At 44.6% G+C, this 27,822-nt stretch overlaps 1 protein-coding gene across 1 annotated transcript in view; it reads left to right on the forward strand.

The window, feature by feature from the left end:
* Positions 1-27,822, forward strand: part of RBM33 (RNA binding motif protein 33) — a 1,894,586-nt gene that overhangs the window by 1,517,266 nt on the left and 349,498 nt on the right. The gene's annotated exons all lie outside the window — the stretch shown is intronic.

Raw genomic sequence — 27,822 nt, forward strand, 5'->3', positions numbered from 1 at the left:
AAATGGAAGAGATTCTGCGCTTGGAAAAAGGCACAAGGTTTTAACACGATTGTTCCAAATATTCCTCAGATTTTGCAATACCTAACTGAGATGCTTGATAAAGGCCTTTCCTGTTCATCAATTAAAATTCATGCCTCTGCCATTTCAGCTCATTACAATACAGAACCACCTATTTTTTCTCATCCATTACTAAGGCAGTTCCTCAGAGGGGCCAAAAACGTAAGACCTCCAAGGAGAGCACAAATTCCTGCATGGGACCTCAACTGTGTCTTGGAGAAACTCACACTGCCTCTGTTTGAGCCAGCCTCTACAGCTGATATAAAATTCTTATCCTGGAAAACAGCTTTGCTCCTAGCAATAACCTCTGCTAGACGAGTTGCAGGCACTCATGGCTGTGGAACCTTTTATCATTTTCCATCCTGACAGGGTTTCTCTGTGGACAGAACCCTACATTTATGCCTAAGTTAGTGTCCAGTGTGGCCCTTAACCAAACAGTCCATTTGCCTACCTTTTTATCCAAACCCTCAGAATAAGGGTGAGAGAATTCTGCATTCTTTGGACATTCACAGGCAGCTACGCTTCTACTTGGACAGAATCAAAGCTTTCAGAAAGACTGAACAACAACTAGTGGCATATGCTGCAGGATCACAAGGAAAGCCTATCTCAAAGCAGACTATTTCAAAGTGGATAGGCCACTGCATTCATTTCTGCTATTCACAGCATGGGAAATCAGTGCCTAAGGCCATTAGGCCACATTCAACCAGAGCAGCAGCCTTCCTCAGAGGAGTACCAACCAAAGACATCTTAGAGGCTGCAACTTGGAGTTCAGTGCATACTTTTACAAAGCACTATCACTTACCTCTCTACTCTAAATCCAGGCCAGGTTTTGCCACTGCAGTTCTGCAGGGCCTGATAGCATCTCCTAATCCTATTTAGCACCAGCCTCCCTACCTTAGCTTTGGGATTTAACCCAATTGTAATGACTGCAACAGTGAAACACGATGAACATAGTACAGCTGTGTACCTACCATAAATGTAGATGTTCGAGTGTATTCACTGTTGCAGTCCAGGTTACCCTCCCACCATCCCCCTTTTCCTTTGCTGGGACTTATTTGTACTTCTCTATTCTATACAACCTCTGTGGTGTATTTGCTTGTAGATTAAGGAAAAGTTGTTGTTTGTGCATGCATGCTTATTGGCATAATTTAGCCTACCATTTTAGGGGCACCTGACATCTGGGGCAAGAAAAACTGAAGAAAATGGCGTCAGCTGCATCTTTTATACCCCTGGCGCTCTGACGTCAGGGAGGAGGCGACAGCAACCGACGCCGGACCTAGACTTTGGAATTCAGGCCGACTGCAGGTAGCCTGCGAGCAGGATAACCCAATTGTAATGACTGCAACAGTGAATACACTCGAACATCTACATTTATGGTAGGTACACAACTATACTTTACCCTCATTCCCTGCCTGCAACAGGAGTTTTGATGGTGGGCAAAGGCCTGTCACCACAACAAGGGGCAGCCATTTGCTTTACCCACAGCCAGGCCTATATTAACAACAGATGCATCAGATTATGCCTGGGGGGCCCACATGGCAGGAAGATGTATTCAGGGCACATGATCCGCAAGCCAACTGCATCTACATGTCAACCAAAAAGAGATGCTAGCTGTTCAGAATGCCCTGACAGCCTTCAAGGATCTACTTCGTCCGGGACAACTACTGATAAGACGGACAATACTACAGTCGTGTGGTACATAAACAAGCAGGGAGGCACTCCTTCCTACCCCCTATGCAGAACTAGCCATGACTTTGTGGGACACAGCATTGACTTACCAAGTACATCTGCAGGCACAATTCCTGCCAGGAAAGATAAATACTCTGGCAGACAAACTAAGCAGAAACCTCATGGATCCCCACGAGTGGAAATTGGATCCGCAAGTCTTCAGCATGATAACAAGATGTTGGGGATGCCCGGACATAGATCTATTTGCCTCCCCTCACAACTGCCAACTACAGAGATTCTGCACAAGGACTTATCACAAGCAAGCATGGAAAGTGGATGCTCTATCTTTCAGCTGGAAAAACTTAACAGTATATGCCTTTCCTCCACTGCCTCTCCTCCCCAAGGTACTCCTAAAAGTCAGACAGGAGAAGCCAAAAATGATACTGATTGCCCCAGACGGGCCCCGCCAGCACCTGGTACCCAGTCCTAAGGAACTTGCCTCAATACCCAGCCTGGACATTACCTCAAATTCCTCACTTAATGTCCCAACGCAACAATCAGATCCTGCACAGCCAACTCAAGACCTTAAATCTGGCAGCATGGCGGATAATGTAGTCATTCAAAACACACCTCTCTCTAAAGCGGTGATGGATGTTATTTTGGAGGCCAGGAGGCCTAGTACCAGAAAATCTTATGCTGAAAAATGGAAGAGATTCTGTGCTTGGAACCAGGCACAAGGGATTGACACAACTGTACCAAATATTCCTCAGATTTTGCAATATTTAACTGAGATGCTGGACAAAGGCCTATCCTTTTCATCAATTAAGATTCATGCCTCTGCCATTTCAGCTCATTACAATACAGAGCCACCTATTTTTTCTCATCCTTTATTAAGGCAGTACCTCAGAAGAGCCAGAAACGTAAGGCCTCCAAGGAGATCACCAATACCTACATGAGACCTCAATTATGTCTTGGAAAAACTCACCCTGCTCCTTTTGAGCCAGCCGCTACAGCTGATATAAAATTTTTATCATGGAAAGCAACTCTGCTCTTAGCAATAACCTCTGCAAGATGAGTCTCAGAGCTACTAGCACTCATGGCTGTCGAACATTTTTTTCATTTTCCATCCAGATATTGTTTCTCCGAGGACAAACCCGACATTTATGCCTAAGGTAGTATCCAGTGAGGCCCTTAACCAAACTATTCATTTGCCTACCTTTTGCCCAAACCCACAGAATAAGGGTGAGAGACTTCTGCATTCTTTGGACATACACAGACAGCTGCGCTTCTACTTGGACAGAACCAAAGCTTTCAGAAAGACTGAGCAATTACTAGTAGCATATGCTGCAGGATCACAAGGAAAGGCTATCTCAAAGCAGACTATTTCAAAGTGAATAGGTCACTGCATTCGTTTCTGCTATTCACAACATGGCAAATCAGTGCCTTAGGGCATTAGGCCACATTCAACCAGAGCAGCAACCACTTCAGCAGCCTTCCTCAGAGTAGTACCAACCAAAGACATTTTAGAGGCTGTAACCTGGAGTTCAGTGCACACTTTTACAAAGCTGTATCACTTACCACTCTACTTTAAATCCAGGGCAGGCTTTGTCACTGCAGTTCTGCAGGGCCTCATAGCCGCTCCTAATCCTATTTAGCTCCAGCCTCCCAACCTTAGCTTTGGGATTCAACCCAATTGTAATGACTGCAACAGTGAAACACGATGAACATAGTACAGTTGTGTACTTACCATAAATGTAGATGTTCGAGTGTATTCACTGTTGCAGTCCAGGTTACCCTCCCACCATTCCCACTTATCTTTGCTGGAACTTATCTGTACTTCTCTATTCTATACAACCTATGTGGTGTATTTGCTTGTAGATGAAGGAAAAATTTACCTTGGTGCATGCATGCTTTATTGACATATTTTTAGCATACCCTTTTTGGGGCACCTGACATCTGGGGCAAGAAAAACTGAAGAAAATGGCGTTGGCTGCATCTTTTATACCCCTGCGCACTGACGTCCGGGAGGAGGCGACAGCAACCGACGCCGGACCTAGACTTTGGAATTCAGGCCGACTGCGAGTAGCCTGCCAGCAGGATAACCCAATTGTAATGACTGCAACAGTGAATACACTCGAACATCTACATTTATGGTAAGTACACAACTGTACTTTCAGGAATCCTACTGCTGATCCTGAGACCATTTCCCAAGGGCCAAAGGGCATTAAAGCTACTACTGCCAAAAACCCTAGCCCTTCTGATAGAGATTTTAGAGCCTTGGACAGATGGGGTAAGAAGGTATATACTTCTGCTACATTGGCCATTAGGGATTTAAATTGCCAGTTTCATATGTTAAAGTACCAGCAACATATTATGGGACTGCTTAAACAGAAAATTATGTTGATTCCTGACTATGCTGAACACAAAGGATTTAATGCATTCTGCAGGACAAGTTGTTAAACATAATTTGCAATGTGGTCTTTACTCTTTAGAAGCATCTTGCTGGGCTACTGTCACTGGGTCTGTATTTAGAAGGCATGCTTGGCTTAAGGAGCAAAACTTGCCAGATCATGTTAAAGTTAAATTACTGGATGTTCCCTTAAACCAAGACCGCCTGTTTGGCAACAGAGCAGAATTCCTCAAAAAGGTGGAGGAAGAAGCTAAATCTATGCAAACTGTTAAAAGATTTCCTGCAAGTACAGCCTCCCAGATTTAGTAGACATTGGCCTTCAAATTGGTCCTTTCCAGCCTCTTCCAGACCTTCTCAGTCCAAACCCAGGAACAGCAGACCACCTAGGTTGCAGTCTCAGGCTACGCACAGGCCTAAGCAGTGGGGGGCTCCCACTTCCAAAGCTGGGAGTAGTAAGACACCCCCCTTCGGAAAAATGGCACAATACCTTAAACTTAACCCTCCAAGCCCTGCTCAACTGCCTGCTCCCTTAGGAGGAAAGCTCGCCCTGCATGCAAAATACTGGGAACTCCTTACCCAGGACAAATGAGTTCTGAATATAGTTTCCCAAGGATACAGATTTCACTTCCACACACTACCAACCCCAAACGGTTGGCCAGACCTACCCCAAATCAGTGGGCAGAGGATCTACAGCAGGTTCTCTCTCTCCTAAATATCAGGGCTATTCAACCTGTCCCAGCAGAAGAAAGGGGACAATGTTTTTATTCATGACTTTTTCTGGTACCCAGAAAAGACGACTCCTGGCATCCTATCCTGGACCCCTCTATTCTAAACACCTTTTTGGTAATCCCAAAATTCAAAATGCTAACACTTCAACAGCAGCTTCCTATGCTAGGCAATGATGCCTCGTTGGCAACCTTAGACTTAAAGGAAGCTTACCCGCACATTCCAATAAGGGAATCTTGCAGGAAATGCCTACGGCACTGTCAGTTCTCTGCACTTCCTTTTGGCTTATCTACTGCTCCCAGGGTATTCACAAAGTGTCTACCTCCAGCCGTTGCATTTTGCAGGCAGAGAAATATTTAAATATACCCCTAATTGGACGATTGTCTGATTCAGGCAGAAAGCCAGGACTTGCTATTAAAACATCTGGCATTCATAAAGAAACTTTTAACTTCACTGGGGTACACCATAAACGAAAAGAAATCTTACCTAGCACCCTGCCAACAGATTGTATTCCTGGGAGCAAGCTTGAACACAACTTCCCAGATGGCTTCCCTCACTCCAGAGAAACAAGTTTATTTGACAACATACTTCAGACTACTGGCCACAAAGACCCAGCTATTTGCAAGAAAAATTCTGCAAGCCATGGGGTTCATGGCCTCTTGAATTCTACTAATTCCATATGTAAGACTGCATATGAGGAAACTACAGTGGTATCTAAAAAGCCTATGGTGTCAACATTCTTAGGACCTGGAATCAATGATTCCTATCATTCCTTGTATAAAGACAGAGTTCCTTTGGTGGGCAGAGGCCTGCTACCACAACAAGGGGCTCCCTTTTACTCTACCCCCTGCCGCCCAAACCCTAACAGACGGATCAGACTATGCATGGGGGGAGGCTCACTTGTCAGGGCAGTGCATTCAGGGCAAATGGAACCCGAGACAGATGCACCTGCGTATCAACCAAAAAGAAATGTTAGCTGTACGGAATTCCCTGACAGCCTTCAAAGACCACATTTTTCCAGGACAATTATTGGTAAAGACAGACAAGCACCACGGTTATGTGGTACTTAAACAAGCAGGGGAGAACCCACTCGTACCCTCTCTGCAGACTAGCCATGGCTCTGTGGAACACAGCCTTGAGCTACCAAGTGCACCTACAGGCTCAATTCCTGCCAGGCAAGCTAAATTCTGTGGCAGACCTAAGCAGAAATCTCATGGACCCACATGAATGGAAACTGGAACCAAAAATATTCAACCTCTTGAGGAACAAATGGGGAACTCCAGAGATAGACCTGTTTGCCTCCCCTCAGAACTACCAATTGGACAAATTCTGCACAAGGACTTCCCACAGTCAAGCTTGGAAAGTGGATGTCCTGTCCTTTACATGGGAAAGCCTCTCAGTTTATGCTTTTCCCCCTCTGCCTCTCCTCTCGAAGGTTCTGCTAAAGGTCAAACAGGACAAGCCAAGGACAATTCTTATTGCACCAGACTGGCTATGCCAGCACTGGTACCCCCTCTTGCGCAGTGTGACACTGCTGGAACCATGTCACCTGCCTCAGACCCCTTCCCTGCTGTCCCAGCAGGCGGGCCAGATTCTGCACCCTCGGCTTCAAACCCTGAACTTTGTAGCCTGGCTAATTCCTTGAGCTCTCCAATAGCATCCCTCAGTAAGCAGGTGCTAGATGTCATTCTGTTGGCAAGGAGGCCTAGTACTAGAAAATCCTATGCTGAAAAGTGGAAAAGATACTGTTCCTGGAGCCAGACTCAGGGGATGGGCACAAACAACAGTGCCCAGCTTACCTCATATACTTCAGTACTTAACAGAAACACTCCACAAGGGCCTATCCTTCTCGTCAATTAAAATTCATGCCTGTGCCATTTCAGCACATTATAATACTGAACTACCCCTCTTCTCTCACCCCCTGCTAAAGCAATTCTTCAGAGGGGCCAAAACTTTAAGACCCCCCCCCCCTCCGGAGAGATCCTACTCCAGCCTGGGACCTTAACTTTGTATTGGAAAAGCTCACTCTCCCTCATTTTGAGCCAGCTGCAACCGCAGAGTTGAAATTCCTTTCTTGGAAAACAGCCTTCCTTCTAGCCATCACTTCAGCAAGAAGAGTGTCTGAATTACAGGCCCTCATGGCAGCGGAGCCCTTCATTATGTCCCATGCAGACAGCGTTTCCCTCAGGACCAATCCTTCCTTTATACCCAGGGTGGTGTCTAGTGTGGCCCTTAATCAGTCCATTCATTTGCCTACCTTTTTCCTGAATCCACAAAGCAAAGGAGAACGAATACTGCACTCTTTGGACATGCACATACAACTTAGATTTTATTTGGACAGGACGAAGCCTCTCAGAAAATCTGAACAGCTGCTAGTTGGCTTTGTTGCAGGGGCAGAGGGAAAGGCCATTTCAAAGCAAACCATTTCTAAATGGATAGCCCATTGCATTCATTTCTGCTATAAGCACCATGGAAAACGTACTCCACAGGGGATAAGATCACATTCCACAGGACTGCATCTACCTCTACAGCATTTCTCAGAGGTGTCCCTACCAGGGACATCCTAGAAGCTGCTACCTGGAGCTCTGTACATACCTTCACTAAGCATTACCACATGCCTATTTTTTCTAAATCCAGAGCTGGTTTTGCCACTGCAGTCTTGCAGGGCTTAATAGCTGGCCCTAATGCTCTCTAACTTTCTGCTCCTTTCCTTAGCTTTGGGAATCAACCCAAATGTGATGACTGCAACAGTGAAACACAAAGAACATAGTACAGTTGTGTACACTTACCATAAATGTAGATGTTAGAGTGTATTCACTGTTGCAGTCCTGGTTACCCTCCCTCCAGCCCCCTGACTTCTCTTGGCTTTACCTTTCCTTCTTGTTTGGTGTATTTAAGCTTTCTGGTGTATTTGCTTTTTGATGGAGGGGTTCCATAACATATAATTGCTTCCCATTGTGGGGGCACCTGACATCTGGGGCAAGAAAAACTGATGTAATGACGTTGGCTGCATGTTTTACACCCCAGACAACTTGAGGTCATGGTAGAAGAGACCGCATCCGCCGCAGGAATCCAAGACTCTGGTATTCAGGCCGGCTAAGGGCTACCTGCAGGCAGATAACCCAAATGTGTTGACTGCAACAGTGAATACACTTGAACATCTACATTTATGGTAAGTGTACACAACTGTACTTTCCTTGACCTGCCAGAACACAAACCTTTGGCTAGTCCTCCTGTGTTGGAGGTTGTAGAGATTTTTTTGTGGATTCTTCTTTAAATCCAAATTCTCCTCTTCCAGACCCTTAAAAATCAGACAGGTTTTACAGGCTGCTGGACTCCCATAAGTACCTCTTCAAGAATCCTTCTGCAGATCCAGAGGTTGTCACTTCAGGACCCAAAGGAGCTAGTGCCAACTCCTCAAAAAATCCTTTACCTGCTGACAAAGAACGCAGGGCCCTTGATAGGTTTGGTAAAAAAAAGTTTACACTTCTGCTGCCCTAGCCCATTAACTGTCAGTTTTATATGATCAAATATCAACAAACTATTTTAGAACAAATGAAGCAAAATATATCTTCCTTGGAGGACAAGCATATTTCCAAGGAATTACTTTGGCAAAGGCTGAAACCTTGTCAAAAACGGTACAAAATAACAAAAAGGACCACACCCAAGAAGCCCTAATAGAGATTGGGTGAAAGCGCTTAGCCATTTATGAGTACATGTGGAAATACCTTCAATAAAGTGCTATGCTGATTTTAACACTGTGTAGTCCGTTTTGTTATTGCCAAGGAATTGTTGGACCTTTGCCTTTCTAGCTCCCAAGTGACTAGGCATTCTTTACACTGCGGCTGTGATGCTATGGAGGCCTCCATCCAAGCTGCAGTCTCTGGTTCTGTCATTAGAAGGCATGCTTGGCTTAGGGAGCAGACCTTCCCAGACCATGTCAGGTCCAACCTCCTGGATTCACCCTTGGACAAGGACTGCCTCCTTAGACCAGAAGCTGACACTGTGCTGAACAAGATAGAAGGCAAAATAAAATCTACGCAGACTGTAAAAGATTTCCTCCGAGTTTAGCCACCTAAGTTTAGTTAGAATTTTCCCACTTAACATTGGGCCTTTTACTCTCAGTCAAAAAGCAGGCAGAGGAAACCTCTGAGGGAAAGATTGCAAAAGCAGCACCAATCACAAAGGCCCAGGCAAGGGAGTTCTAGGCCACAGGGTCCTGGCAGAGAGCAGCAGTGAACTCTTCCCTTCCCCTCACCTTTCCCCACCCTGTCCTACAGGAGGAAGGCTATCCCTGTTCAAAGAAAACTGGTCCATCATCACTTCGGACAAGTGGGTTCTGATTATTATTTCAAATGGTTACAGGCTCACTTTCAAAGATCAGTTAAGATACTCAGGTTACTCGGATATTCCACAAAATCAAAGAGCAGAGGCCCTTTCTCAAATTCTCAGTCTGTGCTCACAGGGCTCAGTGGAGCCAGTCCGAGAACACCAAAAAGGAAAGGGTTTCTACTCCAAGCTATTTCTGATTCCCAGAAAGGACGGCTCTTGGCATCCTGTTTTAGACCTGTCCACCTTCAGTCAGTCCCTACTGGTACCAAAATTCAAAATGTTGACTCTCCAGAAACTTCATAGCTCCTCATGTGTTAATGGTCACCTTGGACTTAAAAGATTCTTACTTGCACATTCCTATAGAGGAATCATGCAGAAGCTTTCTAATTTTCAGAGCAGGTACCAGTCACTTTCAGATGATGTCCTTCAAGGATGCATCTGCAGTCCTTACAAATGGGTAGTCCTGTCGTCAGGCAGCCCTTCGGTCGGCCGGATTCCAAAGTCTGGGTCTGGCTTCGGCTGGTGTCGCGCTTCACCCGACGTCATAGCTGCAGTTTTTCGGGTATAAAGGCATCAGCCGACGCCATTTTCCTCAGTCTTTCTTGCCGCGTGGCGCCCGAAGCAGAAGCTGTTCGCAAGTGCCGGTCGGTAAAGCTAAGTACCCCGTTGGGGACTCTTTCTTGCCTCAGCCGATGTCAGAATAAGTGAATAACTGTTTAACTTGTGGGAAACAAATACCTCATAAAGATTTCCACTCTTACTGCTTACCTTGTTTAGGCCCAGACCACGACGTAGCAGCTTGTCTAGCCTGTGCTTCTTTTAACCGACGGACGCTTAGACGTCGGTCGGAATTTGCAGAACAGTTTTTCGGCTCTGATTTTGCTTATATCATGCCGTCGGATCCTCCGACTTGACAAATTACCAAAAAACGCAGGGAAAAGGACCGACACTCGCGGTCCGCGGTTTCGGCCGAAACCGCAGTTAAGCCAACCACAAGTGTCTCGGTTTTGGCTGAAACCGAGCAAGCGGTTCTTCCCCCAGCCGAAAACATGCCTTCTACCGAGGCCTCTTCTAACCTGGTGGAATCGGCTTCTGAAATCCAACCTGCAGTTGCGGTTTCTCAGGAATTATCAGACACTATTCCCTTGGATATTTCAACCCCTGCACGTGGAGCTGCTAGGCCTCCTGCAGCCATGTCTATTAAGGCCTTTGCCAGGGCTAAAGCAGCCAAAGCTTCAAAACGGTGCCTGTCAAACCCCCCTCTCACAGGCCCAGCACCAGTTCCCATATGCTTTCTTTGGCTGAGGATCTCATTTCTTTAATTCGTGGATCCCAGCCTCATCCAGACAGGACCTCTCATCCACCTCCAGAGAAGAGGCCTAGAGCAGAGCCCCCTGAGCCAGTATCCACAGATGATTCCTCTGATGACTCAGAACATACAGACCCTCCTGAGGCTCCTTATTCCCCTTACGAAGACTCTGATGCTGAAGAGTCCATTCCTTCAGCCTCTCCACCTGAGGAATTTTCCTTTGGGGAAACCTTGCATGCTATGAGGGAACAATTTCAGTGGCAGGGCCAAGATTTCTCAGACTCCAGAAAAGGCTTAGAACCTTTCTACATTTGCCACAGCATAGGCCTTTAGCTATACCCCCAGTTCTTTCTGTTGTAGATGATGCATTTAATGATGCTTGCACTGCTCCTGATTCATTACCTCCGGCCCCTGCTAAGCCCGATAGGTTCTACAGGGTCCCGGACACTCATCACCATTTATACAAGGCTCCTTTTGCAGATCCAGAGACTATCTCCCAGGGCCCTAAAGCTGTAGCAACTACATCTACTAAAAACCCTCCTCTGAAAGGGAATCCAGGTCCTTAGAGAGATGGGGTAAAAAAGTTTACACCTCTGCTACTTTGTCAGCTAGGGCTTTGATCTGCCAATTTCATATGATTCAATATCAAGAGTTTATGCTCGACCAGTTAACTAAAAAGCTGTCCTCTGAAGAATCTTTAGATAAGAAATATGTTCAGGAAATGGTACATAACATACAGCAGGTTAGTAACCATTCTTTAAAATGTGGCTATGATGCACTGGAGGCTTCCTTTAGATCAGCCATGACTGGCACAGTTATCAGGAGACATGCATGGTTGAAAGAGCAGGCATTACCAGACCATGTCAAATCAAAGCTTTTGGATGCACCCATGGACAAAGTCAATTTATTTGGTTCCCCTGCACAGCAGGTACTAAAAAAGATGGAAGACAAGGTGAAATCTGTACAAACAGTGAAAGATTTCTTACAGGTTCAACCTCCAAGGTTTAGCAGGAACTGGCCCTCCAAACATTGGTCCTTTCCGGACTCCTCTAAGACACAGAGAGGCAGGAATAGGCGTTCAAGAGGCAGAAACCAATCCAGGGGTGCCTACAGGGGAAGCCAGTGGCAAGGTAACAACCAGCGAGGCACGGACGCAGCCACCACCACTACAACAACACAATCACAGTGACTTGGCTGTGGCACCGCCTACCAGGGAACAACTGGAAGCACCCTTAGGCGGAAAGCTAACCTTATTTTCAAAGAACTGGCATTGCATCACAAGGAAAAATGGATTTTGCAAACTATAGACCAAGGTTACAGGTTCCATTTCCATACTCTACCAGGAAAGAGAGGAATGCCAAACCTACCACCTACTCAAAGGGCAGAAGCTCTAAAGCAAATATCTCAATTATTAAGAATGAGAGTTGTGGAAAAGGTACCATCTATGGAACAAGGAAAGGGATTTTACTCCAGACTCTTCCTGGTACCAAGAAAAGAGAGCAAATGGAGGCCTATTCTCGACCTGTCCGCTTTAAACACATTCCTCATTGTTCCAAAATTCAAAATGCTGACCCTACAGCAGCTTCTTCCCATGCTGGGCAAGGAGTCTTGGCTGGTAACTCTAGATCTCAAGGAGGCATACCTGCACGTCCCCATACGACCAATTTGCAGAAGATACCTCAGATTTCTTGCAGGATCAGAGCATTATCAATTCTCAGCATTGCCCTTTGGCTTATCTACTGCGCCCAGAGTGTTCACGAAATGCCTGGCATCAGTAATTGCTCATTGCAGACTTCAGGGGATCCAAATTTATCCCTACCTGGACGACTGCCTGATACAAGCGGACAACAAAAGCAAGCTAACAGAAGACTTACAAAGAGTCATCTACCTGCTGCAAGCCCTGGGATATACAGTCAATATAAAAAAGTCAAGGCTGATTCCATCCCAAAGAATAACCTTTCTGGGTGCAGAGCTGGACACATCAAAACAAATGGCATTCCTAACTGCAGAAAAGAAAGAGCAACTACCTCTCTACTTCTTGGCATTAACAAAGCAGAACCATCTAACTGCAAGAAAAGTACTGCAAGCCCTAGGCTTCATGGCATCCTGCATAATTCTGGTCCCTCATGCCAGACTGCATATGAGAAAGCTACAGTGGTACCTAAAGAATTTGTGGTCCCAACACAAGCACAGCCTAGAAACCAAAATTCCAATAATCCCATGCCTGAAGCAAGAGTTCCTATGGTGGGCTCAGGCCTGTCAATCAAACACAGGATTGCCCTTCTGCAACAGTCAACCAAGCCAAACCATCACGACAGATGCCTCAGACCTCGGTTGGGGGGCACACATGCTGGGCAAGTGCATACAAGGCTTATGGACTCAAGACCAGCTGCGCCTGCACATAAATCTAAAGGAAATGCTGGCAGTAAAATTGGCAATCCAGTCACTCAGACCATTTCTCCAAGAAGGTCAGTTGATTATAAGGACAGACAACACCACAGTTATGTGGTACATCAACAAACAGGGAGGCACACATTCATATCCTCTTTGCCGGCTGGCACTGGACCTATGGGATGTGGCTCTGAGCTACAACATTCAGTTACAAGCAATTTTTGTACCGGGAAAAGAAAACATTCTAGCAGACATATTAAGCAGAACTACCACAGATGCCCACGAATGGATGCTGCATCCGGACATCTTCAAAGCCATCACAAGAGAATGGGGATTACCACAAATAGACTTATTTGCATCCCCACTCAATCACCAGCTACAGAAATTCTGCACAAGGACGTACCACCCACTTGCTTGGAAGGTGGACTCCCTATCTTTCAGTTGGAAAAACCTGACAGCATACAGAATCCCACCACTTCCTTTGATGCACAAGGTGCTTTTGAAGATCAAAGAGGAACGTCCAAGGATCATTCTGATAGCTCCAGACTGGCCAAGACAACATTGGTACCCATTGCTGAGGAGCATGTCTCGGGAACAAATATGGGCACTACCCTGATCCCATTGCTGTTAACACAGAACAACTACAACATCCTGCATCCAAACCTGAAAACTCTGCAGCTAACTGCCTGGAACATTACATAAGAACAATTAACCCAAATTTATCCCAAAGGGTTAAAGACATAATCCTTGAGGCTCGTAGACCTTCAACAAGAAAGAATTATGCAGCAAAATGGAAAAGATATCTCATTTGGAGTACTGCAAGGGAGAAGATGTGGCACTGGTAAACATAGCCAACATCCTGGAGTACTTGGCAGAGCTCTTTCATACAGGCCTGTCCTATTCTTCCATCAAGATACATGCATCAGCTATTTCAGCAGAATACAGCTTGGATCCTCCTGTCTTCTCTCATCCTCTGCTCAGACAGTTTCTGAGAGGAATTAAAAAACCTCCCAGGAAACCACCATTGCCAGCATGGGACTTGAACTTTGTGCTAGAAAAATTGACACTTCCTCCTTTCGAACCAGCAGCAACAGCAGAATTACAATACTTATCCTGGAAGACTGCTTTCCTGCTGGCAATCACCTCAGCAAGAAGGGTCTCTGAACTACAGGCATTAATGGCAGTGCAACCCTTCCTGATCTTCCATCAAGATAGAGTGTCCATGAGAACAAATCCTACATTTATGCCTAAGGTGGTATCCAGAGTGTCTTTAAATCAGGCTATCCACCTACCTACATTCTTCCCCAACCCACAGAACAAGGGAGAAAGACTGTTGCATACCTTGGATGTACATAGACAATTATTACCTGGACAGGACCAAGTCCAATAGAAAAACTGACCAGCTTCTGGTAGCATATGCAACAGGAAAGGAAGGAGAACCAATTTCAAAACAGACAATCTCCAAATGGATAGGAAATTGCATTAGATTCTGTTACTCCTACCATGGAAAGAAAACTCCAGAGAACATCAGGCCTCACTCCACAAGGGCTACAGCCACTACCACAGCTTTCTTACGAGGAGTGGCTACCAAGGACATTATAGAGGCTGCTACTTGGACCTCCGTGCATACATTTGCCAAGCATTACGATTTACCTTTATACTCTAGATCCCGAGCAGGTTTTGCCACTGCTGTTTTGCAAGGGATCCTAACTACACCATAATCTCTCCTTTTTTCCTCCTCCCTAGTTTAGCTATGGTATTCTACCCATTTGTAAGGACTGCAGATGCATCCTTGAAGGACATAGTACAGTTTTGTACCTACCATAAATGTAGATGTCCGATAGGAATGCATCTGCAGTCAGGATTACCCACCCACCTTCCCCTCTGTGGTACTCCTAGGGTATTTGCCATCCTTCAGCTAGCTTGGGGGGGATCTATTATGGTGTATTTGTTTGTATATATGTACATACATGCTTATTTTATGTGTTTGCTCTCTACTTTTTGGAAACATTGGCATTTATCCAAATTTAGCCATCCAAGAGGGCACCTGGCATCTGGGGCAAGAAACACTGAGGAAAATGGCGTCGGCTGATGCCTTTATACCCGAAAAACTGCAGCTATGACATCGGGTGAAGCGCGACACCAGCAGAAGCCAGACCCAGACTTTGTAATCCGGCCGACCGAAGGGCTGCCTGACGACAGGACTACCCATTTGTAAGGACTGCAGATGCATTCCTATCGGACATCTACATTTATGGTAGGTACAAAACTGTACTTTCTTCGTGTTTCACTGTTGCGGTCATTACATTTAGGTAATCTGCTGTCAGGTTGCCCTCAGTCGGCCTGAATAACAAAGTCTTGGGTCCTGTGTCGGTTGCTGTCTCCTCTTCCATGACGTCAGGGCTATAAAACATGCAGCCGACGCCATTTTAATTGGTCTTTTTTGCCGCGCGGTGCCCGAAGCAGAAGCAGTTCATAAGTGCTGGTCGGCTGACTCCTAAAATTTTTGTTTTCGAGTTTCAGAACCGAAGTCTTCAAACTAAAGCTAAGTACCTCGTTGTGGAAACTTTTTCTTGCTCCTTACCGATGTCAGTAAAAGTTAATAATTGCATTACTTGCTTGTGGGAAGCAAATACCTCATAAGGATTTTCATTTGTACTGTATTCCTTGCCTAGTTCCTGATCACAACGTGCCTTGCTGTCGGTTTTGTGCTAAATTTAACCTACGCACTATTAAGCGTCAGTATATTTTTGCTTCTAAATATTTTCGTTCAAGATTTAACTATCCTGAAATGTCGTTGTTTAGCAATCCAACTACCAGAGTTCACAAAAACGCAAGGAAAAAGACAGAGACAGACCGTCGAGGTCCAAAACCAACGACGAAGCTTCTCCTAAGCCAGTCGCCGGTTCGCTGGTACTCAGTGAGGCGCTTTCGCAGCCCCTGATGCCTGCTACTTTTGAGTCGCAGGCCTCTACCGAGACCCATTTGGAGTCTGGTACGCCATGAGATTCTGCAAGTATTGTACCCGCGGATGTCTCTCCCTTGAATGGGTCCGGGAGCCGCTGAGCAAGCATCAGCTTCTGAGGGTGTTTTCAGGCCTCAACATTTGTATATTAAACCAACGTCATCATCAAAAACAAGGCCAAAATCTACTTCTCTATCTAAAAAACTTATGCATGAGCCACGTGCTCAGGCCCTTATGCCTAAAAAACAAGTGATCAAAATGGCTTAGGATTTAATCACCTTGATCAGGGGTTCCCAACCCGCCCCCTCCCGCCACTAAGAGCCTAGGTGCAAGGCACTGATTATGAATCTTCAGATCAGGTTTCCATTTCTTCTGATTCCTCTTCTGATCAGGAATTTTGTATTCCACCTTATGAGGACTCTGATGCAGAGGAATCCATTCCTTCTGCTTCTCCTCCTGAGGATTACTCTTTTGGAGAGACTTTGCATACTTTAAGGGAACATTTTCACTGGGAGAGTCAGGACTTCTCAGAATCCAAAAAGAGGCTTAAGGATTTTCTTCTACTTCCTCAGCATAGGCCTTTGGCAATACCTCCTCTATTAGACATTGTTGATGATGTTTTCTCGGAGTCAAGCATGGCTCCTGATTCCCTGTCTTCCAGCTTCTAGTAAGCCAGACAGATATTACAGGGTTCCTGACTCCCACAAATTTCTTTTCAAAAATCCTGCTGCTGACCCTGAAACGATTTCTCAGGGTCCCAAGGGTGTTAAGGCTTCTACAGCCAAAAATCCTACCCCTTCTGATAGAGACTCCAGGGCGCTGGATAGATGGGGAAGGAAGGTTTATACGTCTGCAACCTTGGCAATCAGGGCTTTAAACTGCCAGTTTCATATGCTTAAATATCAACAGCATGTTATGGGCTTACACGAAAAACATGTGTCTGTTGCTCTCTCCTCTTCCATGACGTCAGGTCATCAGGGGTATAAAACATGCAGCCGACGCCATTTTAATCGTTTTTTCTTGCGCCGGATGTCAGGTGCCCCCCAAGTGGGGAGCAAAAATATATATTTAAAACTATAAATATATAGATGCACTTTAGAACACACAAAATTTACCTTCAACTAAAAGCAGATACACCACAAATGTTTTTGAGCATAGTGAAGGAAAGAAGATGTATAGAATGGGGGGGCTGACGGATGGGTGACCCGGACTGCAACAGTGAATACACTCAAACATCTACATTTTTGTTAAGTGTACACAACTGTACTTTCTCTGCACTATTGTCTGGCTTGTCTACTGCTCCCAGGGTTTTTGCAAAGTGTTTAGCCTCTGTGATAGCCTTCTGCAGGACAAGAGGGATCCATATTTATCCTTGTCTGGATGACTACCTTATTCAAGCCACAAGTTGATCAAAGCTCCTCAGGGATCTGGCTTTTACTGAGAACCTCCTCACCAGCTTGGGGTTCACCATAAATCTACACAATTTCAACACAGACCCATCCACTAGGATAGTTTTTCTGGGATTCTTCTGGATTCTTCTTTTCAAAAGGCCTTTCTCACTCCAGAAAAAGTCTCCTTTTTGACTCAGTTCTTCCAAAATATTATGCAGAGACATTGCCTCTCAGCCAAGGAATTCCTCAGAGCATTAGGCTACACAGCGTCTTGTGTCCTCATACTTCATCTGGCCAGGCTGCACATGAGGAAACTCCAGTGGTACCTCAAGAATGTGTGGTGCCAGCACTCTCAATCCCTGGTGACCGAAATTCAGCTGATCCCCTGTCTCAAGGAGGAATTTGCATGGTGGGCACAGACTTGTGCTCAGAACCTGGATTTCTCCTTCAGTTTCACACCTCAGAGCCAGACACTAACCACAGATGTCTCAGAGACAGCCTGGAGGGCTCATTTTCAACACTTTCAGTCCTGAGGCAAATGGGAAATTTGGGTCAGAGGCAAGCAGATAAACTGGAAAGAACTTGTGGCAGTTCAAAAGAGTCTAGTAGCTTTCAAAAAAAAAATGGAAACCAGAGGTCCTGTTCATCAAAACAGCCAACACCACAGTCATGTGGTACATAAATGGTAAGGCACTCACTCTTACTGTGTCAACTAGCTATGCAGATCTGGGAGACAGTGCGCTCTATGCAGATGTTCTTCATTCCACATTGCTGCAGTCCTAACTATTGGGTAGTCCGCTGTCCAGTCGGTCAGATACCAGAGAGTATGTGGCTCCGGGGTTAGACATGCGTGAACTGGCGTCAGCCAGGGTACTACGCGCATGACCGACGCCATATCCAGTCTTTTTTGCCCATGGTCCGATGCAGAAGCAGTTTTTTAGTGCAGGTTGGCTGCCTTTAATTTCTGAAGTCGGAGTTTCAGACCTAATCAGAGTTAAGAGTTATCCTGCTAGAACATTTTGGTTTTTTCTGCCTCAGACTTTCCGGATGTCAGGAAAAAGTGAATAAACGTATTTTGTTTGTGGGGAAACAGATACCTCATATTTGATTACCACTCCTTGTGTATACCTTTGTTTAGGCCCGAGCACGACGTTTGTAAAGCAGTTTGCTAGCACTTTATTAACAAAGCGGTTATGTGAAGGTTAGTTAGTGTGAAGGGTTGTGTGTTTGGGAATTATGCAATTATAAAATCCAGCGGATGCTCGGCCCAAGAAGCGCAAAGACAAAAAGCGCAAAACAGGGGTTGATGAACCGTCCCGGACAGAAACCGTTCTTTAGTCGGCTCAGTGAAAAGAGAGGTCATGAGTTTTCTTTTCTCAGGAGAGACTTTTTGGAGTCTCAGTTTCTTTTACTGTTACAGGATGTGCTGGCTTCCTTGTAGAGCTTTTTCCCTGTCTTCCCAGGTAACTGTTCTTCCTTCTGTCCCAAAACTTCTTGAGCTTCTGTATCTGTTTCTAGATTTGAGAGGTGGGTTTGGGCAGGTTCTGTGGGGTGGAGCAGTTCAGGTTCTGGCAGAAGTGCCTATATGCTTGATTTTGTGTTAATTTGAAGATTTGATTACTATAGGGTGGAAACCTGATTTTGGAGGGCTTAGGGAGTGTTGAGGCTTTGATGATCTTGATGTTCAGTGGGAGTATTCTGAGGATTCTTAGATCTGATGTGAGGATTCCACTTTATTCTGTCTCCTGAGGATTTTGATTTCAGGAGCTCCCCCTCTATGAGGGAGTTTCCAGAGGATTTTTGCATTCCATACTTGATTCCTTCCATGGGCCAGGGAATTTTGTTTTTTAAAAAGGTTTAGGGCCCTCTTAGGAACCTCCTTAGGGGAATTAGGTGCCTATGTCCTGCAGAGGCTTCCTGAACCCTTTATTTTGCCTCCTGCCCAAACCCTGTCTCCTGAGGCTTGGCTCCTGGCCTGAAGCCTCAGTATCTTTTTAAGAGTCCTAGGGCAAGCTCCTTTTCCTATCAGGGACCCAAAGTGTTTTCTCAGGTCCTGAAAACCCCAAGTGTTAAGGTAAGAGTGGCCCCTGTGGAGATCCTACTGGTGCCAAGAGGCAAGGGCTTTAGCTATGAGGAAAGAAATTGCCGCTCACATGCCAAACATCAAAAATTATCTTCTTTCACTTTTGAAATCAAGGTATCAAAATTATCTCCTTTCACAGCAAAAAGTTGCTGTTGATAGTTCATGTGTCTGGTAAAGTGTGTAAGTATCTTTGCAAATGTGGTTTTGATGTGGCTGGTGGGCTTCCTCGAGGGTGCTTGCCTGTAGTTCTTGTTAAGCGCTCTCATGCCTGGCTGAGGTGGACTCAGAATTGCCTTGAGGAGGTTAAGGCACATCTGACAGTTTTACAGTTCGATGTGGATGCTGGGAGGCCTGTGGAACAGTTTTAAGAAAATGTGAGACAAAGTTTTATGCAAACAAGAGGACATTTTGCAAATGTGCACCAAGTAAAGTAGAAATTGGCCTACTTATTTTTGGTTTTATTGGCCTTATGATTTATGGTCTAGGGTAGAAATTGGATGGTAGGGGCCTGTTTATGATTTAGGCCTAGAGGGTAGGGATAGACAAGGCCTCAGAAGGATGGTGAGGGAGGTTCTTTAGTCCAGACGTCTGGGGACCCAATGACTCAGTTTGAGTGGCTGTGATTCAGTCCTTTCTGCTCCTTTGGGAGGAACTCGTCCTTTCAGCTGCCAGTAGATTCTCGTGACCACAGCCCTTTGATGGGATTTGGATCTCATTCAAAGAAAATTGGGTTTTTATTTCCATACATTTCTGGCCCTTTCAAATCATTGACGCTCCTTACAGGTTTGGAAAGAGGGGCTTGCCCTCTCAAACAAGTTTTATTTCCAGGGGCCATTCCTCCACAAAGGCTACCAAAGCCATGCAGCTCCACCCTGTCTGTTCAAAGTAGGCTTTCATTCAGACAGGACCAATTTCAGAAAGAATATCCGATTTTATTCTCCAGGGTTCCAAGGTTCAAAGACCTGACGTTACAACTACTTTCACTCTGCTATCTAACCTGTTCCGAGTACAACTTAGATCTCCTCAAGCTTTGTTTCATGTGCTGGAAAGACTGTTGCAGGAAGTATCTGCGCTCTTCAACAATCTTTGGCTAGATTCTCTGGGAAGAAACTTTGGATCTATCTACGTTTATATTTCACAAAGGCCTGGCCTGCTGATAGCTTACTTCTCATCTAAGAAAGCCCAAATCATCTCATTTTGGCTTCTCCTGATTCTGGCTCAAGAAAGGAAGCTGTTCTGGCTCATCTGGAATATGTTATAGCCTTGCTAAGATGCCCAGGGCTCCAGAACGTCAATAAAGTCCAGTCTCTGGCCCTCTCAATGGCCTGCCTTTCTGGGTGTAGACTGAATACATCAAGCATGGCCTTTCAAGACCCGGAAGCACAAAAGAGTCTATCCTTTACAGCCTAGTATCAAGTCCTACAGTACAGACTAGGACTGCAAGGACAGTCCTTCAAGCATTAGCCTTCATGGCATTCAGGCATTCTGCAGCTTCCCTGACACAAACTAGGTCATCAGAAGCTGCAATGGTATCTCAATCTGTATGGACACAGCACTGCTAGCGGCATCTTCTGTCAAGCAAATACTCCTTGGCCACAAAAAAGAATTGGTGTGGTGTAATGCCAACAATGCATGTATAGAGACAGCATGGGTGAGCAAAAATGGACACAGTCATTAACGACAGGATGACCGGATAAAGCTTTTCTGGGTGGCTCATCTAAATTCAGTTGCTTGAGACAAGTCTGTGACCTAAACTAAGGCACTAGCTAATCAAACGACAGATGATGTTAGCAGTCCATCCACTATTATCTAAATGGAGTTACTTCTTCCAGTAGGTGTTGATTCTAATAGACAACATACATGTCAAGTGTGGTACATCAACAGCACAGGGGAAATACATAACATCAACAAGATGTAGAATGATTCTATAGAGGACTAAGGCGGCTTCGGACTATAACTCTGTCATGTGGGTTTCTGCAACAAACAGAACCCCAGTAGCAGATGTCCAGCAGATGCACACAATGTTAACACTTATGAAACTGGATACCAGCAACTTTCAGAAATTGATAGCATGGTTTTTCCCACTCAGATTTCATGTTTCAGAAACCAGAAGCAGATCTATTTTGCATCCCATGTCGTGACACAAATCTTCATGTAGTGGATGCTCTTTGACACACTGGATCTTCATTTCATGTGTATGCCTTTTCACCTCTGCCAAACCACCACAATAGTGCCTTTTGCAGGCCAACAAGAACCACTGCACAAAGTTTAAAGTTTCCAGATTGGCTGTGCAACACTGGTACCCACTACTATGAGTGCCTTTCAGGAAGCCCATCTCCTTACCTTGGTCTCACATCTGTCAGCTCAGAAGGACGGTCATCTTCTCAAATAGCATTCACTTGGGATTTGAATTAGCTGGCATATTCTGTGTTGTCTCAAGGCAGGTCATGGCTTTTTCAACAAGTTTTGAATGTGATTATGGAAGCTACGGTCCCTAGTACAAGGTAAAAGGGTACACTTGATCTACAAAGAGGTTTTTATTTGGAAACTAGTAAAGAATTTCTTTTTTTCCCCAACAAATTTTAAAGTGGCTCTCAATATCTTTCCTCACCTAGTACAAAAGGTTTACTGGCAGATTTCCATTAGTATTCATGATTTTGGAGCACAATCAATTGCATTGATTTTCACCATTGTTTTCGCATCCCTTTGTTCAATATCTTTAGGAGGGCAAAGAATATAAGACCCCCACGAGCTCCTTAAGATTGGAAACTCCTCAATTTTGTGTTGGAAAACTTACTCTACACCTGAAATACTGAGGATATGATCGGTCATGCGCGCATTTTCTGACCTATGATCGCGTCAGCGTCTAATGCGCCCCGACCAGCCATACCATACTCTATATTCGCCCACTGCCGGACTTGACAGCCCACCCAATAGGATAAAAGCAATGATCCTCGAATTTATGGTAGGTACAAAACTGTACTTTGCACCTCATGGCACAATACCTTCCAGGTGTTCAAAGCACTTAAGCAGATCACCTCAGCAAGAACTTGATGTTTCCCCATGAGTGGCATCTACATCAGGGAGTTTTTCTCGGCATAGTCCAGAAATGAGGAACCCACAGACAGACCTCTTTGTCAACAAAGAAAATGCTCAGCTAAAAAGATTCTGTTACAGGAGCAAACTGCTGTCAGTGTGGAAGATAGATGCCTTCACTTTCCTTTGGACCCACCTTTTTCCTTTATGGGTCCCACCTTCATTCGACTCTTCTTCCACGGGTCCTCCAGAAAATCAAAGAGGAACCAGGAGTCATTCTGATGGCCCCAGACTGGCCCAGGCAGCACTAGTATCCTCTGCTACTAAATTTAACCCACAAAAAACCATGGCAGCTACCTCAGAGCAGTGATGGCGAACCTTTTGGGTTTGGCGTGTCAGAAGCTCCTGGCACAAAATAATTCAGTGCACTTCACATGAGCAATGAATGCAAAAGCTGTATCTTTGGTAACCCGGGTGCTAGTGATCACTGATCTGTCACCCAAAACATTGTGGCGTGTGTCAACTTTGACACGCTTGTCATAGGCTTGCCATCACTGCCTCAGAGAGTGGACCTTCTGACTCAGGACAAGGGGAGGTTTGTGCATCCCAGTCTATAGACTCTCAGCCTGGATACCCCCTCAGCACTCTGGTCTGAGCCTGCCCTAAGCAAACTAGTTCAAGACATTCTCAAAGAGGCCCGAAGGCCTAGTACTAGGAAGTCATACTCAGCCAGGTGGAAAAGATTCTCCATCTGTTGCCAGCAACAAGGCCTCAATCCTAATTCAGCCATGTTCTCTGCCATTTTAGATTACCTGGCTACCCTGGTTTTCAAAGGCCTGTCCTTTTCTTCCATCAGCCATTTCTGCACACATCTCTACTCTTCCTCCTGTCTTTTCACACCCCCTTGCTGAAACAGTTCCTTAGGGGGGTGATCCACATCAGACCTCTTAAGAACCAACCCACACCTCCATGGGACCTCAGTTTTGTTCTGGAAAAAATTACCAAACCCCCACCCCCGAACCGGCACCTTCTGTTGACCTATAATTTTTAACCTGGAAGACTGCTCTTTTACTGGCTGTCACCTCAGCTAGGAGGGTCTGTAAGCTGCAGGCTGTCATGGCAGTGGAACCCATTTCTCACGTCAATCGCCCTGCTAGACAGGGGTCCAGGAAAGTAAATAATGTGGGAAGAAATAGCCAGGGAATTGTTATGGCTAGGCTTGTAAAGGCCCTAGGGCTGATAACCTAGTACCAACCTATGAACCTATGAACACCCAGGAAAAGTATCCCACAGGACTAACCCATCATTTATGCCCAAGGTGATCACTCAAAATGATCAGGCATCCTTGAGTCAAGCCATACACTTGCCCGCCTTCTTCCCCAATCCTCAGAACCAGGGGGAGAGAATCCTTCATTTCTTGGATGTGCACTGACAGCTCCACTACTATCATGCTAGAACTAAATATTTCAGAAAATCAGACCATCTCTCTGTGTCCTTTGCCACTGGCTCTGAATGGAAGCCAGTTTTCAAACAGACTATTTCAACATGTATCTCTCACTGTATTTCCTTTTATTATAGCCATCATGGTTAAAAGTCACCTGAAGCTGTCAGGACTTACTTTTGTAGGGTGACTGCTACCTCTGCTGTCTTACTGAAAGGAGTTCCTACCAAAGACATTTTAGAAGCTGCTGTAGCCTGGTCATCTGGGCTTACCTTTACCAAACACCATCATGTATCAACCTTTTCTAGGTCTAGAGCAGGATTCGCCACTGCCATCCTGCGGGGCATCCTCTCCTCTCCATAATCTTCCTTCCACCCTCTTCTCAGCTTTGGGAATCATCGCACAAGTCAGGACTGCAGCAGTGAAGCATGAAGAACATAGTGCAGTTGTGTACACTTATATTCACTGTTGCAGTCTTCTCTCCCTCCCTCCTTCCCCCTTGCCTGCAGTAGTAGTCTGCTTCTGTCAAGCTAGTGGACCCCCTGGATGTTCTCCCTACCTGGCCTAGTCTCTGTCTTTAGACCCTTGCCTTTATTGTTCATCTTGGGGGCTCCGACCTACTATAGGGCAAGAAAAAAATGGATCATATGGGGTTGACTGGCTCTCTATATACAGAAGCATACTGATGTTGGATAGGATGCCCACCAGCCTAAGGAGGAGGGACATTTTAGTTGTGCCGGCCAAGGGCTTACACAACAGGAAATTCCACAAGTCAAGACTGTAACAGTGAATACACTTGAACAACTAAATTTATGATGTGTACAACTGTAGTTTATGGTGAAACCTCAATATCTTTAAACTGTATAACAAAAGAGAAAAAAAAAAAACTTTTGGCTCCAAGAGTAAACATGAATTTGCTTGCACTAAACTTGACATCAAAAGGATAAATAAATTAAGGTAAAGAACCCAACCCAACCCTGGAAGGCAGTGTATGTAGTAAGTACTGCTACATCATCCCAGGACAGCAGCAGAACATTCTTCTGTTTTGGGATCTTAGGAGCAGTACTCAGCAGTAGCACTGCACTCTGTTTATGTCCAGTGGCACCACCCACTCTAACCCAAGGAAATCACAGATATACTAGTGGTCAAATTTACCACATTCTTCTTCCCTCTTCCTCATCCTGTTCCCTCCAGCACCACCTTCCATTAAGCAAACCCTGTAATTAAATTTGAACAAGTCCTTTTTGGGTCCAGACAACATACCATGTTTCCTTGTCAGCCTGAAACACTGCCTCACCAAGTCTATCTGAAAACGAGTTACTTTTTGCCTTTTCACTGGCTGTGTACGTGGTTTGAAGAACAGCTGTTGTGGTACCTCTCCACATTAGCAGCCCTACTACAGACCAACTATTACCATTTGTAAAATAATGGAATTGTATAATCAAAAAACTGTTGAACATGGATACTGAGAAGATTACAAGCCCCTGTCCCAAATCAAGTTGGATTTGTGAAAAGCAGAGCTTGCCTACTTAACCTGGTGGATTTTTTTGAGAATGTCATACAGCACCAGATAAAGGCAGGTCTGTGCACAATGCTTGTGTGGGTCTGGACATGGCCTTTCGTACTATTCCACACAAGAAAACTAGCCTAGTTAAATGTAAACCTCTGCATAACTTACCAGATAGCTAATTGCGTTATAGACAGGACATACTGTTTCACAGTTGGAGGCACACTTTTCCCTAAAAAAGAAGTTCATCGTGCTGGTACCCCTTCAACATCTACTTAACTGATGTCAAAGCTAACATCATGGGCCTAAATTTGATAATTACTGCAAATTCAGAGCTGCCATCAGCTCGCCAGAAGACATCCATGTACTCTGAAAGGGCCTAACTCTCACAGACATAGTGTCATTGAGACTAAAGCTAAATGCAAATAAATGTACTACTGTATTCTCTGGTAAACACGAGCACTCCTCTACCTGCCACATAAGTTACAACCCCTTATTTTCCTTTTACCACTATATTTCGAATGTCAGAAAAATAGTCATTTTACTTAGCCCAACTAATTACTAAAGACATGTTCTCTAGGTCAGAAGAACTCATTGCCCCTCTATACTCTTTCCTTGTCAGACCCATACTTGAATATACTGCCCCCTTAGGCATTTACCTATCCAGACATATCACACAACTGAAAAAAAAAAAAAAAACCTCAGCATTTCCTTGTAAAGAAACTCTTTTAAGTCTGAGCTCCTGTAGAGTGGCTAAAAGCTCTCTCGACTCTGTCTTTTACACTGTTTCTTTATTGTTTCTGCCTGGCCAACAAGGCTGCAAACTGTCTTCTCCTGCTTAATCTCTTGTTTGTTCAGAAAACTGGTAGCACCTCATATATCCACTTTAGAGAGACACATCTCTCAGTTGTCTATCTGGTAATCTCTTGGCAGGATCATCTCCCTCCCAGAAAATCCCCTTCCTATGGAATAAGTTCCCTCCATATCAAACAAAGCAGCTCCCTAACCAAAAATAACACAATTATTGAATGCATTTACCATTGTTCTGTCCTTTGTTTTTGTTATGAGTAAAGGGAACAAGTATTGGGAAGTGCATTGGCTAGCCTGCTAATGATGTATTGGACCTATTGCCTGGTATCTGTACCTGTGAACCTATGTCTGTAAAGTAGCTGAGTCAATGTGGTCTTCACTTGTTTGTATTGTCGTATGTGTTGGAAATGAAGGTCTATGGGTACTGGCTGTAAAGTTGCAAATTAGTTGTTTCCACATAGTTGTAGTTTTGTTCTCACTGTGGTAGAGGGAGGGATGAGTTCAGAGATATCTGAGGTTGTCAGCACTCATATTTTTTTTTTAAAGAAGACTGAACTGCTCAAAGGGAGCTAGTGATTTAGCCCCAGCACAACAGTTTGATGGAGGAGTGACATAAAATGCATGTTGCTTCTGAATTTTCATAGAGATTAGAAAGTATTATATTGCAGTCATTCCAAACTTCCGTGTGATTCCTGGCAGTGATTTCTGTAGCATTACCTTTAGCTCTGAAGTCAGACCTGAGTGAGAGAACAATTGACATGATGCTGCCCTGGGACACTGCTCTGCTGTCCTTGTGTGTGTCCTGACAATGTTATCTGCTCTTGCAGTACATACTATCAACTTCTTGTCAGGAGAACAGAAATTAATTTAACATCACCTGACAGCATGCAATTAATCTTTTAGGTTTTCATAATACCTGTATAAAAGAGTTGCCAGTTTGGCGGATTTGGATTTTCAGGCTTAGCAACAGATAAGGAAAATTAATTTTTCATCAGGGTTAATGCAAGCTAGCAGGACCACAAAGACTTGAGGAAAATAGATTGGGAATTTGTCAAGTGTTGTCACTCCACAGTAATGCTGCTTAACAGTTCATAGTTGTAATCAAGAGCTGAGATTTCTATAGCGGGGGATTAATCAATTTGCTGTCTGCTGAATGCAGGTTCATGATATAACCACTCTCAAGGTTTAAGAATGAAAATAAGATTTGATCTGTCAGATTGTGAAAGGGCTGAAAGTACTTTTCTCTAAGACACCATAAAAGGGGCTTATTTGGAGGCAGTAAACAAGTAGGTGTTACTGGTGTCACTGGTAGATTTGTTTAAACATATACTTTTTAACTTGTCTGTTAACATATTTGCAAAATAGGTGTGTTGTATCGCCTTATTTCTTCTTGGAACATTAACCGAACGTATTCATTTGTGGTCACTGACCACATATGATTTCTTTTACAATAGGTCTTGTATAGGATCAGCTTCTTTTGCCATGTCTTGCTGTGACTTGTCCAGTATTCAGTAAAATGAGAGTTAAATTCCCTATTGACAGTTTTGTGCACTTGGACTTTTTATTTTGGTGATCTGTGAACTATTAATTGATTTTGTAGAACACTGTATGTAGACTGGGACAGAATAATATGTAGTAATTAAAGTAGGACATGCTGTTTGTCAGATTTAAAATTATTTTTGTTTTTAAGCTGTAC

Source organism: Protopterus annectens, chromosome 3.part0 (genome assembly GCF_019279795.1).
Source record: "Protopterus annectens isolate FY-2018-M chromosome 3.part0, PAN1.0, whole genome shotgun sequence".
Classification (NCBI taxonomy): domain Eukaryota; kingdom Metazoa; phylum Chordata; order Ceratodontiformes; family Protopteridae; genus Protopterus; species Protopterus annectens.